The sequence below is a fragment of the Salmo salar genome, chromosome 08, assembly GCF_965601325.2.
Source record: "Salmo salar chromosome 08, fSalSal1, whole genome shotgun sequence".
Classification (NCBI taxonomy): Eukaryota; Metazoa; Chordata; class Actinopteri; order Salmoniformes; family Salmonidae; genus Salmo; species Salmo salar.
The window spans coordinates 15045001-15058299 of NC_138298.1; positions in this window are offsets into that span (position 1 = coordinate 15045001).

The window sequence follows — 13299 nt, forward strand, 5'->3', positions numbered from 1 at the left end:
TCTCAGAAATTGCACTATGTTTTGGTGGGGACGTGTCCGTAGCATTTGGCTTACCAGGGGTGACATTTTTAAAAGGCTCTAAATTACTTTTAAAGGCCATCACCACCCCCAGGACACCTGTTTCAGCACCCCACTGCTGTCCCATGTCAGTGGGATGAAGAATGAGTGTTTTATGGAAGTTTTTAAAAATCCTCTGAAAATATTCTATGTTTTTCTTCTCAGAAAATCGGCTATGTTTTTTCTTCTCAGAAAATATTCTATGTTTTGGTGGGGACGTGTCCGTAGCATTTGGGTTACCAGGGGTGAAATTTTATAACTGTTTTAAATACTTTTAAAGGGTATAGGGACCTCCATACCCACCCTGACAGCACCCTACTACGGGCCCAAGTCAATGGGGGCCGGCCTGGCTGATTTATGGAAGTTTGAAAAAATCTTCAGAAAATATTCTATGTTTTTCTTCTCAGAAAATCGGCTATGTTTTTCTTCTCAGAAATTGCACTATGTTTTTGGGTTACCACAACCATTTTTGAAAAACGGTTTTAAATACTTATAGAGGGTATAGGGACCTCCATACCCACCCTTAGAGCACCATCCTAAGGGCCCAACTCAATGAGATACAGCAAGAGGGAATTATATAGCTTTTCAAAAAATCTTCAGAAAAATGACTATGTTTTTTCTTGTCAGAAAATCGGCTATGTTTTTTCTTCTCAGAAATTGCACTATGTTTTGGTGGGGACGTGTCCGTAGCATTTGGGTTACCAGGGGTGAAATTTTACAACTGTTTTAAATACTTTTAAAGGCCATCACCACCCCCAGGACACCTGTTTCAGCACCCCACTGTGGTCCCAAGTCAGTGGGATGAAGAATGAGTGTTTTATGGAAGTTTTTAAAAATCCTCTGAAAATATTCTATGTTTTTTCTTGTCAGAAAATCGGCTATGTTTTTTCTTCTCAGAAATTGCACTATGTTTTGGTGGGGACGTGTCCGTAGCATTTGGGTTACCAGGGGTGAAATGTTATAACGGTTTTAAATACCAGGGCACCCACCACCATCCGAACCAGGGCACCCACCACCATCCGAACCAGGGCACCCACCTCCATCCGAACCAGGGCACCCACCACCATCCGAACCAGGGCACCCACCACCATCCGAACCAGGGCACCCACCACCATCCGAACCAGGGCACCCACCACCATCCGAACCAGGGCACCCACTCTTAAGCACCCTTCCTCGGACACTAAAGCATATAGCCCCGCTGCTACCAACAGCGTGCACCTGGTCACCCGAAACAACCTATGTGCATCTGGTTACCCTAATGCTTTCCGCTCAGAGACTAAGTCCAAAATTCTCAGAAAATATTCTATGTTTTTTCTTCTCAGAAATTGCACTATGTTTTGGTGGGGACGTGTCCGTAGCATTTGGGTTACCAGGGGTGAAATTTTATAACTGTTTTAAATACTTTTAAAGGGTATAGGGACCTCCATACCCACCCTGACAGCACCCTACTACGGGCCCAAGTCAATGGGGGCCGGCCTGGCTGATTTATGGAAGTTTGAAAAAATCTTCAGAAAATATTCTATGTTTTTCTTCTCAGAAATTGCACTAAGTCCAAACGGGCACCTGGTTTTATTTTGGGTTACCACAACCATTTTTGAAAAACGGTTTTAAATACTTATAGAGGGTATAGGGACCTCCATACCCACCCTTAGAGCACCATCCTAAGGGCCCAACTCAATGAGATACAGCAAGAGGGAATTATATAGCTTTTCAAAAAATCTTCAGAAAAATGACTATGTTTTTTCTTGTCAGAAAATCGGCTATGTTTTTTCTTCTCAGAAATTGCACTATGTTTTGGTGGGGACGTGTCCGTAGCATTTGGGTTACCAGGGGTGAAATTTTACAACTGTTTTAAATACTTTTAAAGGCCATCACCACCCCCAGGACACCTGTTTCAGCACCCCACTGTGGTCCCAAGTCAGTGGGATGAAGAATGAGTGTTTTATGGAAGTTTTTAAAAATCCTCTGAAAATATTCTATGTTTTTTCTTCTCAGAAATTGCACTATGTTTTGGTGGGGACGTGTCCGTAGCATTTGGCTTACCAGGGGTGACATTTTTAAAAGGCTCTAAATTACTTTTAAAGGCCATCACCACCCCCAGGACACCTGTTTCAGCACCCCACTGCTGTCCCATGTCAGTGGGATGAAGAATGAGTGTTTTATGGAAGTTTTTAAAAATCCTCTGAAAATATTCTATGTTTTTCTTCTCAGAAAATCGGCTATGTTTTTTCTTCTCAGAAAATATTCTATGTTTTGGTGGGGACGTGTCCGTAGCATTTGGGTTACCAGGGGTGAAATTTTATAACTGTTTTAAATACTTTTAAAGGGTATAGGGACCTCCATACCCACCCTGACAGCACCCTACTACGGGCCCAAGTCAATGGGGGCCGGCCTGGCTGATTTATGGAAGTTTGAAAAAATCTTCAGAAAATATTCTATGTTTTTCTTCTCAGAAAATCGGCTATGTTTTTCTTCTCAGAAATTGCACTATGTTTTTGGGTTACCACAACCATTTTTGAAAAACGGTTTTAAATACTTATAGAGGGTATAGGGACCTCCATACCCACCCTTAGAGCACCATCCTAAGGGCCCAACTCAATGAGATACAGCAAGAGGGAATTATATAGCTTTTCAAAAAATCTTCAGAAAAATGACTATGTTTTTTCTTGTCAGAAAATCGGCTATGTTTTTTCTTCTCAGAAATTGCACTATGTTTTGGTGGGGACGTGTCCGTAGCATTTGGGTTACCAGGGGTGAAATTTTACAACTGTTTTAAATACTTTTAAAGGCCATCACCACCCCCAGGACACCTGTTTCAGCACCCCACTGTGGTCCCAAGTCAGTGGGATGAAGAATGAGTGTTTTATGGAAGTTTTTAAAAATCCTCTGAAAATATTCTATGTTTTTTCTTCTCAGAAAATCGGCTATGTTTTTTCTTCTCAGAAAATATTCTATGTTTTGGTGGGGACGTGTCCGTAGCATTTGGGTTACCAGGGGTGAAATTTTATAACTGTTTTAAATACTTTTAAAGGCCATCACCACCCCCAGGACACCTGTTTCAGCACCCCACTGTGGTCCCAAGTCAGTGGGATGAAGAATGAGTGTTTTATGGAAGTTTTTAAAAATCCTCTGAAAATATTCTATGTTTTTTCTTGTCAGAAAATCGGCTATGTTTTTTCTTCTCAGAAATTGCACTATGTTTTGGTGGGGACGTGTCCGTAGCATTTGGGTTACCAGGGGTGAAATGTTATAACGGTTTTAAATACCAGGGCACCCACCACCATCCGAACCAGGGCACCCACCACCATCCGAACCAGGGCACCCACCTCCATCCGAACCAGGGCACCCACCACCATCCGAACCAGGGCACCCACCACCATCCGAACCAGGGCACCCACCACCATCCGAACCAGGGCACCCACCACCATCCGAACCAGGGCACCCACTCTTAAGCACCCTTCCTCGGACACTAAAGCATATAGCCCCGCTGCTACCAACAGCGTGCACCTGGTCACCCGAAACAACCTATGTGCATCTGGTTACCCTAATGCTTTCCGCTCAGAGACTAAGTCCAAAATTCTCAGAAAATATTCTATGTTTTTTCTTCTCAGAAATTGCACTATGTTTTGGTGGGGACGTGTCCGTAGCATTTGGGTTACCAGGGGTGAAATTTTATAACTGTTTTAAATACTTTTAAAGGGTATAGGGACCTCCATACCCACCCTGACAGCACCCTACTACGGGCCCAAGTCAATGGGGGCCGGCCTGGCTGATTTATGGAAGTTTGAAAAAATCTTCAGAAAATATTCTATGTTTTTCTTCTCAGAAATTGCACTAAGTCCAAACGGGCACCTGGTTTTATTTTGGGTTACCACAACCATTTTTGAAAAACGGTTTTAAATACTTATAGAGGGTATAGGGACCTCCATACCCACCCTTAGAGCACCATCCTAAGGGCCCAACTCAATGAGATACAGCAAGAGGGAATTATATAGCTTTTCAAAAAATCTTCAGAAAAATGACTATGTTTTTTCTTGTCAGAAAATCGGCTATGTTTTTTCTTCTCAGAAATTGCACTATGTTTTGGTGGGGACGTGTCCGTAGCATTTGGGTTACCAGGGGTGAAATTTTACAACTGTTTTAAATACTTTTAAAGGCCATCACCACCCCCAGGACACCTGTTTCAGCACCCCACTGTGGTCCCAAGTCAGTGGGATGAAGAATGAGTGTTTTATGGAAGTTTTTAAAAATCCTCTGAAAATATTCTATGTTTTTTCTTCTCAGAAATTGCACTATGTTTTGGTGGGGACGTGTCCGTAGCATTTGGCTTACCAGGGGTGACATTTTTAAAAGGCTCTAAATTACTTTTAAAGGCCATCACCACCCCCAGGACACCTGTTTCAGCACCCCACTGCTGTCCCATGTCAGTGGGATGAAGAATGAGTGTTTTATGGAAGTTTTTAAAAATCCTCTGAAAATATTCTATGTTTTTCTTCTCAGAAAATCGGCTATGTTTTTTCTTCTCAGAAAATATTCTATGTTTTGGTGGGGACGTGTCCGTAGCATTTGGGTTACCAGGGGTGAAATTTTATAACTGTTTTAAATACTTTTAAAGGGTATAGGGACCTCCATACCCACCCTGACAGCACCCTACTACGGGCCCAAGTCAATGGGGGCCGGCCTGGCTGATTTATGGAAGTTTGAAAAAATCTTCAGAAAATATTCTATGTTTTTCTTCTCAGAAAATCGGCTATGTTTTTCTTCTCAGAAATTGCACTATGTTTTTGGGTTACCACAACCATTTTTGAAAAACGGTTTTAAATACTTATAGAGGGTATAGGGACCTCCATACCCACCCTTAGAGCACCATCCTAAGGGCCCAACTCAATGAGATACAGCAAGAGGGAATTATATAGCTTTTCAAAAAATCTTCAGAAAAATGACTATGTTTTTTCTTGTCAGAAAATCGGCTATGTTTTTTCTTCTCAGAAATTGCACTATGTTTTGGTGGGGACGTGTCCGTAGCATTTGGGTTACCAGGGGTGAAATTTTACAACTGTTTTAAATACTTTTAAAGGCCATCACCACCCCCAGGACACCTGTTTCAGCACCCCACTGTGGTCCCAAGTCAGTGGGATGAAGAATGAGTGTTTTATGGAAGTTTTTAAAAATCCTCTGAAAATATTCTATGTTTTTTCTTCTCAGAAAATCGGCTATGTTTTTTCTTCTCAGAAAATATTCTATGTTTTGGTGGGGACGTGTCCGTAGCATTTGGGTTACCAGGGGTGAAATTTTATAACTGTTTTAAATACTTTTAAAGGCCATCACCACCCCCAGGACACCTGTTTCAGCACCCCACTGTGGTCCCAAGTCAGTGGGATGAAGAATGAGTGTTTTATGGAAGTTTTTAAAAATCCTCTGAAAATATTCTATGTTTTTTCTTGTCAGAAAATCGGCTATGTTTTTTCTTCTCAGAAATTGCACTATGTTTTGGTGGGGACGTGTCCGTAGCATTTGGGTTACCAGGGGTGAAATGTTATAACGGTTTTAAATACCAGGGCACCCACCACCATCCGAACCAGGGCACCCACCACCATCCGAACCAGGGCACCCACCTCCATCCGAACCAGGGCACCCACCACCATCCGAACCAGGGCACCCACCACCATCCGAACCAGGGCACCCACCACCATCCGAACCAGGGCACCCACCACCATCCGAACCAGGGCACCCACTCTTAAGCACCCTTCCTCGGACACTAAAGCATATAGCCCCGCTGCTACCAACAGCGTGCACCTGGTCACCCGAAACAACCTATGTGCATCTGGTTACCCTAATGCTTTCCGCTCAGAGACTAAGTCCAAAATTCTCAGAAAATATTCTATGTTTTTTCTTCTCAGAAATTGCACTATGTTTTGGTGGGGACGTGTCCGTAGCATTTGGGTTACCAGGGGTGAAATTTTATAACTGTTTTAAATACTTTTAAAGGGTATAGGGACCTCCATACCCACCCTGACAGCACCCTACTACGGGCCCAAGTCAATGGGGGCCGGCCTGGCTGATTTATGGAAGTTTGAAAAAATCTTCAGAAAATATTCTATGTTTTTCTTCTCAGAAATTGCACTAAGTCCAAACGGGCACCTGGTTTTATTTTGGGTTACCACAACCATTTTTGAAAAACGGTTTTAAATACTTATAGAGGGTATAGGGACCTCCATACCCACCCTTAGAGCACCATCCTAAGGGCCCAACTCAATGAGATACAGCAAGAGGGAATTATATAGCTTTTCAAAAAATCTTCAGAAAAATGACTATGTTTTTTCTTGTCAGAAAATCGGCTATGTTTTTTCTTCTCAGAAATTGCACTATGTTTTGGTGGGGACGTGTCCGTAGCATTTGGGTTACCAGGGGTGAAATTTTACAACTGTTTTAAATACTTTTAAAGGCCATCACCACCCCCAGGACACCTGTTTCAGCACCCCACTGTGGTCCCAAGTCAGTGGGATGAAGAATGAGTGTTTTATGGAAGTTTTTAAAAATCCTCTGAAAATATTCTATGTTTTTTCTTCTCAGAAATTGCACTATGTTTTGGTGGGGACGTGTCCGTAGCATTTGGCTTACCAGGGGTGACATTTTTAAAAGGCTCTAAATTACTTTTAAAGGCCATCACCACCCCCAGGACACCTGTTTCAGCACCCCACTGCTGTCCCATGTCAGTGGGATGAAGAATGAGTGTTTTATGGAAGTTTTTAAAAATCCTCTGAAAATATTCTATGTTTTTCTTCTCAGAAAATCGGCTATGTTTTTTCTTCTCAGAAAATATTCTATGTTTTGGTGGGGACGTGTCCGTAGCATTTGGGTTACCAGGGGTGAAATTTTATAACTGTTTTAAATACTTTTAAAGGGTATAGGGACCTCCATACCCACCCTGACAGCACCCTACTACGGGCCCAAGTCAATGGGGGCCGGCCTGGCTGATTTATGGAAGTTTTTAAAAATCCTCTGAAAATATTCTATGTTTTTTCTTCTCAGAAAATCGGCTATGTTTTTTCTTCTCAGAAAATATTCTATGTTTTGGTGGGGACGTGTCCGTAGCATTTGGGTTACCAGGGGTGAAATTTTATAACTGTTTTAAATACTTTTAAAGGCCATCACCACCCCCAGGACACCTGTTTCAGCACCCCACTGTGGTCCCAAGTCAGTGGGATGAAGAATGAGTGTTTTATGGAAGTTTTTAAAAATCCTCTGAAAATATTCTATGTTTTTTCTTGTCAGAAAATCGGCTATGTTTTTTCTTCTCAGAAATTGCACTATGTTTTGGTGGGGACGTGTCCGTAGCATTTGGGTTACCAGGGGTGAAATGTTATAACGGTTTTAAATACCAGGGCACCCACCACCATCCGAACCAGGGCACCCACCACCATCCGAACCAGGGCACCCACCTCCATCCGAACCAGGGCACCCACCACCATCCGAACCAGGGCACCCACCACCATCCGAACCAGGGCACCCACCACCATCCGAACCAGGGCACCCACCACCATCCGAACCAGGGCACCCACTCTTAAGCACCCTTCCTCGGACACTAAAGCATATAGCCCCGCTGCTACCAACAGCGTGCACCTGGTCACCCGAAACAACCTATGTGCATCTGGTTACCCTAATGCTTTCCGCTCAGAGACTAAGTCCAAAATTCTCAGAAAATATTCTATGTTTTTTCTTCTCAGAAATTGCACTATGTTTTGGTGGGGACGTGTCCGTAGCATTTGGGTTACCAGGGGTGAAATTTTATAACTGTTTTAAATACTTTTAAAGGGTATAGGGACCTCCATACCCACCCTGACAGCACCCTACTACGGGCCCAAGTCAATGGGGGCCGGCCTGGCTGATTTATGGAAGTTTGAAAAAATCTTCAGAAAATATTCTATGTTTTTCTTCTCAGAAATTGCACTAAGTCCAAACGGGCACCTGGTTTTATTTTGGGTTACCACAACCATTTTTGAAAAACGGTTTTAAATACTTATAGAGGGTATAGGGACCTCCATACCCACCCTTAGAGCACCATCCTAAGGGCCCAACTCAATGAGATACAGCAAGAGGGAATTATATAGCTTTTCAAAAAATCTTCAGAAAAATGACTATGTTTTTTCTTGTCAGAAAATCGGCTATGTTTTTTCTTCTCAGAAATTGCACTATGTTTTGGTGGGGACGTGTCCGTAGCATTTGGGTTACCAGGGGTGAAATTTTACAACTGTTTTAAATACTTTTAAAGGCCATCACCACCCCCAGGACACCTGTTTCAGCACCCCACTGTGGTCCCAAGTCAGTGGGATGAAGAATGAGTGTTTTATGGAAGTTTTTAAAAATCCTCTGAAAATATTCTATGTTTTTTCTTCTCAGAAATTGCACTATGTTTTGGTGGGGACGTGTCCGTAGCATTTGGCTTACCAGGGGTGACATTTTTAAAAGGCTCTAAATTACTTTTAAAGGCCATCACCACCCCCAGGACACCTGTTTCAGCACCCCACTGCTGTCCCATGTCAGTGGGATGAAGAATGAGTGTTTTATGGAAGTTTTTAAAAATCCTCTGAAAATATTCTATGTTTTTCTTCTCAGAAAATCGGCTATGTTTTTTCTTCTCAGAAAATATTCTATGTTTTGGTGGGGACGTGTCCGTAGCATTTGGGTTACCAGGGGTGAAATTTTATAACTGTTTTAAATACTTTTAAAGGGTATAGGGACCTCCATACCCACCCTGACAGCACCCTACTACGGGCCCAAGTCAATGGGGGCCGGCCTGGCTGATTTATGGAAGTTTGAAAAAATCTTCAGAAAATATTCTATGTTTTTCTTCTCAGAAATTGCACTAAGTCCAAACGGGCACCTGGTTTTATTTTGGGTTACCACAACCATTTTTGAAAAACGGTTTTAAATACTTATAGAGGGTATAGGGACCTCCATACCCACCCTTAGAGCACCATCCTAAGGGCCCAACTCAATGAGATACAGCAAGAGGGAATTATATAGCTTTTCAAAAAATCTTCAGAAAATATTCTATGTTTTGGTGGGGACGTGTCCGTAGCATTTGGGTTACCAGGGGTGAAATTTTATAACTGTTTTAAATACTTTTAAAGGGTATAGGGACCTCCATACCCACCCTGACAGCACCCTACTACGGGCCCAAGTCAATGGGGGCCGGCCTGGCTGATTTATGGAAGTTTGAAAAAATCTTCAGAAAATATTCTATGTTTTTCTTCTCAGAAAATCGGCTATGTTTTTCTTCTCAGAAATTGCACTATGTTTTTGGGTTACCACAACCATTTTTGAAAAACGGTTTTAAATACTTATAGAGGGTATAGGGACCTCCATACCCACCCTTAGAGCACCATCCTAAGGGCCCAACTCAATGAGATACAGCAAGAGGGAATTATATAGCTTTTCAAAAAATCTTCAGAAAAATGACTATGTTTTTTCTTGTCAGAAAATCGGCTATGTTTTTTCTTCTCAGAAATTGCACTATGTTTTGGTGGGGACGTGTCCGTAGCATTTGGGTTACCAGGGGTGAAATTTTACAACTGTTTTAAATACTTTTAAAGGCCATCACCACCCCCAGGACACCTGTTTCAGCACCCCACTGTGGTCCCAAGTCAGTGGGATGAAGAATGAGTGTTTTATGGAAGTTTTTAAAAATCCTCTGAAAATATTCTATGTTTTTTCTTCTCAGAAATTGCACTATGTTTTGGTGGGGACGTGTCCGTAGCATTTGGCTTACCAGGGGTGACATTTTTAAAAGGCTCTAAATTACTTTTAAAGGCCATCACCACCCCCAGGACACCTGTTTCAGCACCCCACTGCTGTCCCATGTCAGTGGGATGAAGAATGAGTGTTTTATGGAAGTTTTTAAAAATCCTCTGAAAATATTCTATGTTTTTCTTCTCAGAAAATCGGCTATGTTTTTTCTTCTCAGAAAATATTCTATGTTTTGGTGGGGACGTGTCCGTAGCATTTGGGTTACCAGGGGTGAAATTTTATAACTGTTTTAAATACTTTTAAAGGGTATAGGGACCTCCATACCCACCCTGACAGCACCCTACTACGGGCCCAAGTCAATGGGGGCCGGCCTGGCTGATTTATGGAAGTTTGAAAAAATCTTCAGAAAATATTCTATGTTTTTCTTCTCAGAAAATCGGCTATGTTTTTCTTCTCAGAAATTGCACTATGTTTTTGGGTTACCACAACCATTTTTGAAAAACGGTTTTAAATACTTATAGAGGGTATAGGGACCTCCATACCCACCCTTAGAGCACCATCCTAAGGGCCCAACTCAATGAGATACAGCAAGAGGGAATTATATAGCTTTTCAAAAAATCTTCAGAAAAATGACTATGTTTTTTCTTGTCAGAAAATCGGCTATGTTTTTTCTTCTCAGAAATTGCACTATGTTTTGGTGGGGACGTGTCCGTAGCATTTGGGTTACCAGGGGTGAAATTTTACAACTGTTTTAAATACTTTTAAAGGCCATCACCACCCCCAGGACACCTGTTTCAGCACCCCACTGTGGTCCCAAGTCAGTGGGATGAAGAATGAGTGTTTTATGGAAGTTTTTAAAAATCCTCTGAAAATATTCTATGTTTTTTCTTCTCAGAAAATCGGCTATGTTTTTTCTTCTCAGAAAATATTCTATGTTTTGGTGGGGACGTGTCCGTAGCATTTGGGTTACCAGGGGTGAAATTTTATAACTGTTTTAAATACTTTTAAAGGCCATCACCACCCCCAGGACACCTGTTTCAGCACCCCACTGTGGTCCCAAGTCAGTGGGATGAAGAATGAGTGTTTTATGGAAGTTTTTAAAAATCCTCTGAAAATATTCTATGTTTTTTCTTGTCAGAAAATCGGCTATGTTTTTTCTTCTCAGAAATTGCACTATGTTTTGGTGGGGACGTGTCCGTAGCATTTGGGTTACCAGGGGTGAAATGTTATAACGGTTTTAAATACCAGGGCACCCACCACCATCCGAACCAGGGCACCCACCACCATCCGAACCAGGGCACCCACCTCCATCCGAACCAGGGCACCCACCACCATCCGAACCAGGGCACCCACCACCATCCGAACCAGGGCACCCACCACCATCCGAACCAGGGCACCCACCACCATCCGAACCAGGGCACCCACTCTTAAGCACCCTTCCTCGGACACTAAAGCATATAGCCCCGCTGCTACCAACAGCGTGCACCTGGTCACCCGAAACAACCTATGTGCATCTGGTTACCCTAATGCTTTCCGCTCAGAGACTAAGTCCAAAATTCTCAGAAAATATTCTATGTTTTTTCTTCTCAGAAATTGCACTATGTTTTGGTGGGGACGTGTCCGTAGCATTTGGGTTACCAGGGGTGAAATTTTATAACTGTTTTAAATACTTTTAAAGGGTATAGGGACCTCCATACCCACCCTGACAGCACCCTACTACGGGCCCAAGTCAATGGGGGCCGGCCTGGCTGATTTATGGAAGTTTGAAAAAATCTTCAGAAAATATTCTATGTTTTTCTTCTCAGAAATTGCACTAAGTCCAAACGGGCACCTGGTTTTATTTTGGGTTACCACAACCATTTTTGAAAAACGGTTTTAAATACTTATAGAGGGTATAGGGACCTCCATACCCACCCTTAGAGCACCATCCTAAGGGCCCAACTCAATGAGATACAGCAAGAGGGAATTATATAGCTTTTCAAAAAATCTTCAGAAAAATGACTATGTTTTTTCTTGTCAGAAAATCGGCTATGTTTTTTCTTCTCAGAAATTGCACTATGTTTTGGTGGGGACGTGTCCGTAGCATTTGGGTTACCAGGGGTGAAATTTTACAACTGTTTTAAATACTTTTAAAGGCCATCACCACCCCCAGGACACCTGTTTCAGCACCCCACTGTGGTCCCAAGTCAGTGGGATGAAGAATGAGTGTTTTATGGAAGTTTTTAAAAATCCTCTGAAAATATTCTATGTTTTTTCTTCTCAGAAATTGCACTATGTTTTGGTGGGGACGTGTCCGTAGCATTTGGCTTACCAGGGGTGACATTTTTAAAAGGCTCTAAATTACTTTTAAAGGCCATCACCACCCCCAGGACACCTGTTTCAGCACCCCACTGCTGTCCCATGTCAGTGGGATGAAGAATGAGTGTTTTATGGAAGTTTTTAAAAATCCTCTGAAAATATTCTATGTTTTTCTTCTCAGAAAATCGGCTATGTTTTTTCTTCTCAGAAAATATTCTATGTTTTGGTGGGGACGTGTCCGTAGCATTTGGGTTACCAGGGGTGAAATTTTATAACTGTTTTAAATACTTTTAAAGGGTATAGGGACCTCCATACCCACCCTGACAGCACCCTACTACGGGCCCAAGTCAATGGGGGCCGGCCTGGCTGATTTATGGAAGTTTGAAAAAATCTTCAGAAAATATTCTATGTTTTTCTTCTCAGAAAATCGGCTATGTTTTTCTTCTCAGAAATTGCACTATGTTTTTGGGTTACCACAACCATTTTTGAAAAACGGTTTTAAATACTTATAGAGGGTATAGGGACCTCCATACCCACCCTTAGAGCACCATCCTAAGGGCCCAACTCAATGAGATACAGCAAGAGGGAATTATATAGCTTTTCAAAAAATCTTCAGAAAAATGACTATGTTTTTTCTTGTCAGAAAATCGGCTATGTTTTTTCTTCTCAGAAATTGCACTATGTTTTGGTGGGGACGTGTCCGTAGCATTTGGGTTACCAGGGGTGAAATTTTACAACTGTTTTAAATACTTTTAAAGGCCATCACCACCCCCAGGACACCTGTTTCAGCACCCCACTGTGGTCCCAAGTCAGTGGGATGAAGAATGAGTGTTTTATGGAAGTTTTTAAAAATCCTCTGAAAATATTCTATGTTTTTTCTTCTCAGAAAATCGGCTATGTTTTTTCTTCTCAGAAAATATTCTATGTTTTGGTGGGGACGTGTCCGTAGCATTTGGGTTACCAGGGGTGAAATTTTATAACTGTTTTAAATACTTTTAAAGGCCATCACCACCCCCAGGACACCTGTTTCAGCACCCCACTGTGGTCCCAAGTCAGTGGGATGAAGAATGAGTGTTTTATGGAAGTTTTTAAAAATCCTCTGAAAATATTCTATGTTTTTTCTTGTCAGAAAATCGGCTATGTTTTTTCTTCTCAGAAATTGCACTATGTTTTGGTGGGGACGTGTCCGTAGCA